We start from the raw sequence: 6,194 nt of genomic DNA, 5'->3' as shown, positions 1-6,194 counted from the left end.
TCTGTAATCAGACAGGATCAGCTGATCACATCTGATAAAGACACAGTTATCATCACTGTACTAATACTAATAAAGACACAGTTATCATCACTGTATTAATACTAATAAAGACAGTTATCATCACTGTATTAATACTAATAAAGACAGTTATCATCACAATACTAATACTAATAAAGACACAGTTATCATCACTGTACTAATACTAATAAAGACACAGTTATCATCACTGTACTAATACTAATAAAGACAGTTATCATCACAATACTAATACTAATAAAGACAGTTATCATCACTGTACAAATACTAATAAAGACAGTTATCATCACTGTATTAATACTAATAAAGACACAGTTATCATCACTGTATTAATACTAATAAAGACAGTTATCATCACTGTATTAATACTAACAAAGACAGTTATCAGTATTTATACTGTGTTCTGGTTCCTTCTTATGAGCACAAGACCAATTTCTACCGGCGGAATGTGCTTGTCTTATTTATTAATTATTTGCATCTGTATGTTTTGAAATTCAGATTGTGATATTATTAAATAACCCAGTTTATAGTGATGGTTTCTAAAAATGTATTTATTAAGTTCAAAGTTTAGGGATAAATTGAAATGACATACCTCATCAAACCCGACTCAGGAATGATCAGACTCACGTGACTGAATGGACATTATTTTGATGTTAATTGTATCCATAATATAAGTTATTGAGGGAAATAAAAGATGAAGAAAAGACAATTATTTTTTTATAAATGAATAAATTGTTTGTGTTCCTTTTGTTGTTCAGACCTACAATGAAGATATATATTTGAACCAGATGGTGAATCAGAAAACCAATCTAATACTCTGGTCCAATCAAATAACCGGTGAACAATAAGGGGGCGTGTCCAGCGTTAAAACACTTCCTGGAAGCCTGCTCTCGTGTGTCCTCTTTAATGGCTCCTCAGAGATCCCTCCTCCCTCCTCAGAGATCCCTCCTCGCTCCTCAGAGCAGAAATCCTTTTCTCCTTCAGGACTCAAGTGTGTTGGTGAACACAAAGTCTGTTATTGCCCGGTCAGGTAGAACCGTATGGTTATTTTCGGGTACCAATGTCTCCTGTAACAAATAGACCTGTCACAACCGTCACTAGACGGTAGTGCTTTTATTTTGTTGTCTTGTCACTTCCTGTTTTACTTTGAAATCATCCTCCTGTGTCATGTCTGCTGTCTTTACTTCCTCATGTGTGATTACCTCTCCCTGCCCTGATGTGTTTCACCTGTGTCTCGTTAACTCCCCTCCCAGTGTGTATATATACTCTGTGCGTCACTTGTCTCGTTGCCAGTTCGTTTTTCTTCACCTGTGAGTCAACTTACCAGAGTTTTTCCTGCCTGATATCCTGTTCTGATTCCGACGTCCCTTCGTTTCCGAGTAAGCCCGATCCCTGCCTGTACCTCTGCCGAGTTTGACCGCCTTCCTGTGAATGACCCTGGACTGTTTACGTTGGTGATTCTCCTCTCCCCTGAGTGAGACAGCTGCTCTCACCACAGCGGGTCAGAGCCTTGCCGACCGGCCTCAGTCCCTCCCCAGTTACATCGGGAGAACCTTCGGCGGTCCTTCTCCAGAGACTCTATCCTGTTGCAATATTACCTTTATCAATAAAGGAATCCTTGTGAACTTTACTCTTGCCTCGGGTCGTGCATTTGGGTTCTTTCACTAGTGCTCCGGCGTGACAAGACCTGCAGTGGAACGGTGCAGTGTGAAGGCTTGCTCCTGTGTTCATAGCTGTGGTGATGTCATGACCTTGTCATAGGGACTCAGTGAGCCCCCAGTGTTGTGATTCCAACCTAAACTTACACTGTGGTGAGTTTTGCAAAGCCTGATTTGTTGTGGTTGAATTTTTTAAGCTTTCTGTTATTACATGTAGGCATCTCTCTTTGTAATATGACATCATAGTAGTCCTCCATATCATATTAGTTATCCATAAACTACTCTGTCAGCAAACTGTCCAATACTGTGGTGATCAGCAGCTCAGTTTGATTGTTTTGTCTTTCTCTCTGTTTTATTGGCTACTATTGTTCACCACTGAGTTCAAATTGAACTGCAATGCAACACAGTGAGTGCACTGAGATTAGTTTGATTTGTTCCAGCTTGCAAATTGGAATCACGTTACAGCCAAGACTTCCTCCTGCAACACAATAACTGTTATTGGAGCAATTGGAGTGACAAAAACTAAAGTCCCGCTCCCTGCCATTATTCTGTCAAATGCTTGATGGATCAAAGGAAAAGCAGTTGAGTTCAGGGCACTCACTTCCTGTATGGATACAGGAACGCTTGTGTTCTCACCTTTACTGAAACCTGGTTGACTGTGCAGCACTCTGACGTCAGTTCATATGGATTTACTATCCCGTCTGGTACGATGCAGAGAGACAAGTCATTGGGTGTGTGAATGATTGGATGATAATCTGTTGGGCAGGTGGCACCTTGTATTGCTGCCTCTACCATCAGTTTATGAATGTTTGTCTTAATCAATGAATGTTAACATGAAGGGTAGAGTGCTCTATAAATGAAAGTCCATTTACCAATACGATTGAAACGGCATATATTATGATTGATAGTTCTAGGAAATTAATGAAATTGCACCAAGACTCATGCAAAAGTTCTTAAGTTCATAATGGGTGACTTGAAATGCATTCTAGGTTTTTGTCTGACCGCCACTTTGCTAGATTGTTGATTTCCTCTGTATATGAAGTCCCATCCTTGTTTGTAGCTGATGAGCGTTGTGTCATCTGTAAACTCCACAACATAGTTGTGTAGGCTTCTTTATTCTGTCTAACTTCTCTCAGGATGACAAACACAGCATTGCATGCAAATACTGAGTGATGGAGTAATGGCTCATTGATTGTCACAGGGATGCTAACGTTGTTAATTACTCAGCTGCTGCTACTCGTTGTCTCATTAAAATGCTTGCAATGTCGTACATGATGAATTATTATAACAAGTTTATGTACAAGTCATTAGAACCAATTAAACAAATGCACTATAGTTCCTCTAGGTACATTTCATTTGTGTTCACGCCTCTCTCCCCTTGGAGGCATATTGCTTGCTTTATTTAAGCTGTTTCCTTTTCCCTGCCCGTCTTCAGAAACCCACCATTATCTGCATAAATCAGATACAGGTTGCTGACGTAGAAGAAATATCCACTGCAAATGTAATATCCAGGTTTCTTATGGGATTACAATGGAGAGAATCTAAGTGGAATTAAGCTTGAAGCACTTCAATGATGCAGTCAATTCATGTGCATCAAAGTTTACTTTTGTTTTTAAATTTAAAATGGTCATCAAGGATATACTCAAGTTCTACTTTACATGTTAAAGCTAAATGGTAGAATGATGCGATATAACTATAACTCTAAGGAAGAATGGTAAACGTATATAACATCCACTACCTCTGGCACTGCTGGAGATGATGTAACAGTCTCATAGCTGACCACTTTCATATAAGTGTCCTGCAATGCAATCCTATTGGCTAGCAATAGTAAGATAAATCAAATCAACACTGGTTTTTATTTTTGGTACTATATATCTAAGTAACATACCAACAGAAGTTACAGCTCAAGAACTTTCTTAAAGTATTACTCATAGCCAGCAAAAGAACAATAACAAGGCAAGGAACGGATGGTGAATGTAGTGGACATCTATACTATGGAGGAACTCACCTTTTCTCAAAGACTTTGCACTGTAGTGTTTTTTAAGCTCAGTTTGTCACATGTGACTTGCACATCTATATAAAATGAGTTGTTTGTGTGTACATTACAATGCATGAAATATGATAATTAATAAGGAATATTATTATGAGGTATTTGTAATTGTATGCATATGAAGGTCACTTTTATTACTCTAGAATGATTGATGTGTGAATGAATGTTAGACAAATACTCCATGCTGCATGATATATTGACTAGTGCTTTAAGGAGTTGTAGTTCTCTTGTTCGCCTGAGGGGGCGGAGCCGAATATTGACTTTTTAGACAATGGACACTACCCTTTCTGGGGAAGAAGAAGAAGAGGAAGACGGAAGAAGGAATTTATTTCCTTATTTTCCCCCAACGGCAGGGCCAGTAATATGTTTAGAAAAGTAATAAAACATTAAACCAATAGGAAGGACCTTAAGTCCCACGAATGAGTTGAAAACTAACTGGTGCGCGAACGCTCAGTCTCTTTTAACCCGCCCAGCGAACTGTTCGGACCTGTGTCCGAAGTGTGCCGTGGATTTAAAGGGCCCGCACGGGAGCATAAGCTGTCTATCATTTTTTAATAAATATAATTTTACTATAACTATAACTGGATCCGGACCTCATTTCCCACCACCTCCCAGGATCTGAACATACATAGTTTTCACAATTTTGGTGACCCCGACGGGATTCTGTGGAGGTTCTGGTCCGGGATTAGAGTTTTTGGACGGCCGCGCCGTGCCGGGTCGGCCTCTCCCTTCTCACAAGGAGCTCTCACGAAAAAAAGGTATTTAATAAGGACCTGTTTAATCGAACCTTGTTTAGGTAGAAATAGGAACATTAGTCGTGAGCGGAGACAGGCCGGTCTGACGTGGATTTAAATTATTAGCGTGAAAACACGACATAGAGTAAAGTTAATTGTTGGGGGGGGAGGGGAAGTGATAGACGGTTTATGTTTGTATGTTAAATGTGTATGTAAGCTAGCAGTGTGTGAGAGTTTGTTGTACTTATATGTTGAATCAGGTACCGTGCGTGAGTGGCGTTGTTTGATTGTGAAGGAGCCAAGAAGCGTGTTTGAGAAACTAGAGGAGACACGTGGTCTGAACAATGGCGCCGATGCATTGTGAATAAGTTTTTTCTTGGTGCGCGAACGCTCGGTCTCTTTTAACCCGCCCAGCGAACTGTTCGGACCTGTGTCCGAAGTGCGCCGTGGATTTAAAGGGCCCGCACGGGAGCATAAGCTGTCTATCGTTTTTTATTAAATATAATTTTACTAAAACTATAACTGGATCCGGACCTCATTTCCCACCACCTCCCAGGATCTGAACATACATAGTTTTCACAGCATCAACACATTTTTATAGTTGATACTTGCAGATATTACATTAAGAAAATAATACTTAACGTATTGTGTTTTTTATTGATATTTTGGGGTTTGCTGGTAATATCGCATTATTTCCTGATTTATTTTCGGTGTTATATCTGCTTTGTATCAATATATGTTGTTATAACTGGTATTGATAACTAACAATTAGTGATGGCGAGATGAAGCTTCCTGAAGCATTGAAGCTTTCCATCCAATTGGTTCGCTCATGTGCCGACGCTTCATGATGCTTCATTTGCTCTACTGCGCCACCAAGTGGACAATGCATGTAAAACAAGCAGAGTGATCATAACGACACCATGGCTTTGGTGTGTGAAGCTTTAAATTGAATAAATTATGTTTGTGACGCCAATACATCAATTATTAACTTAAAAATATTGTGTCTATCTTTATGATATAATGGCGGGGTCAAAATCAAAACTCGAAACAAATTGGGAGAGGGTTGTGATGTGACTGTGGGTCAGTGTTTAGAATATCTGACTTTCAGTCAGAGGATCGGTGTTTCGAGCCTCGGCTCTGTTAGTTCATGTTGATGTGTCAAATTTTTTAAGTAAAAATAAGAACTTGTCCACAGTGCTGGGCTTTTTGAGACTTTTTCGCCTGCTTTATAAAATACCCTTTTAGAGGCACAGATGAAGCTGGGTACAGAGAGGAAGGGGGAAATCCATTGAGTTTCGCTGCCCCTTATATTTCAAATCGCACAGCAAACCCACGAACCATTTTCTGAATCAGTCACATGGTACGGCAGGCTCGCGAGGCTTTGAACGTCACCACATACGTCATCGACACAAGCCTCGATACGCGCTTCACTAAAATCTACCTGGATTACTCGACACGCGCATCGAAGCCTCGACATGAAAGGACACATCACTACTAACAATAGCTAATGATCTATTTCTGAAATGTCAGCTCAGTTGCCCTGTGCACTTCCACTGCAACAAATAAGGTAAATTGAAAAAATTGAGGAATATCTGAATTTGGGTATGAATCTGAAATACTTTATCTACTTCAAGGTTTTAGTTTTAGAAGAAACAGAAACCTGCACACACCATCCACCTGGGAAAAGCTGAAGGTGTTATTGTGTCTTGGGACTTT

This window comes from Taurulus bubalis, assembly GCF_910589615.1.
Source record: "Taurulus bubalis genome assembly, chromosome: 20".
Taxonomy (NCBI): domain Eukaryota; kingdom Metazoa; phylum Chordata; class Actinopteri; order Perciformes; family Cottidae; genus Taurulus; species Taurulus bubalis.
The sequence above is the reverse complement of the archived record's forward strand: the minus strand, read 5'-3'. Positions refer to the sequence as shown.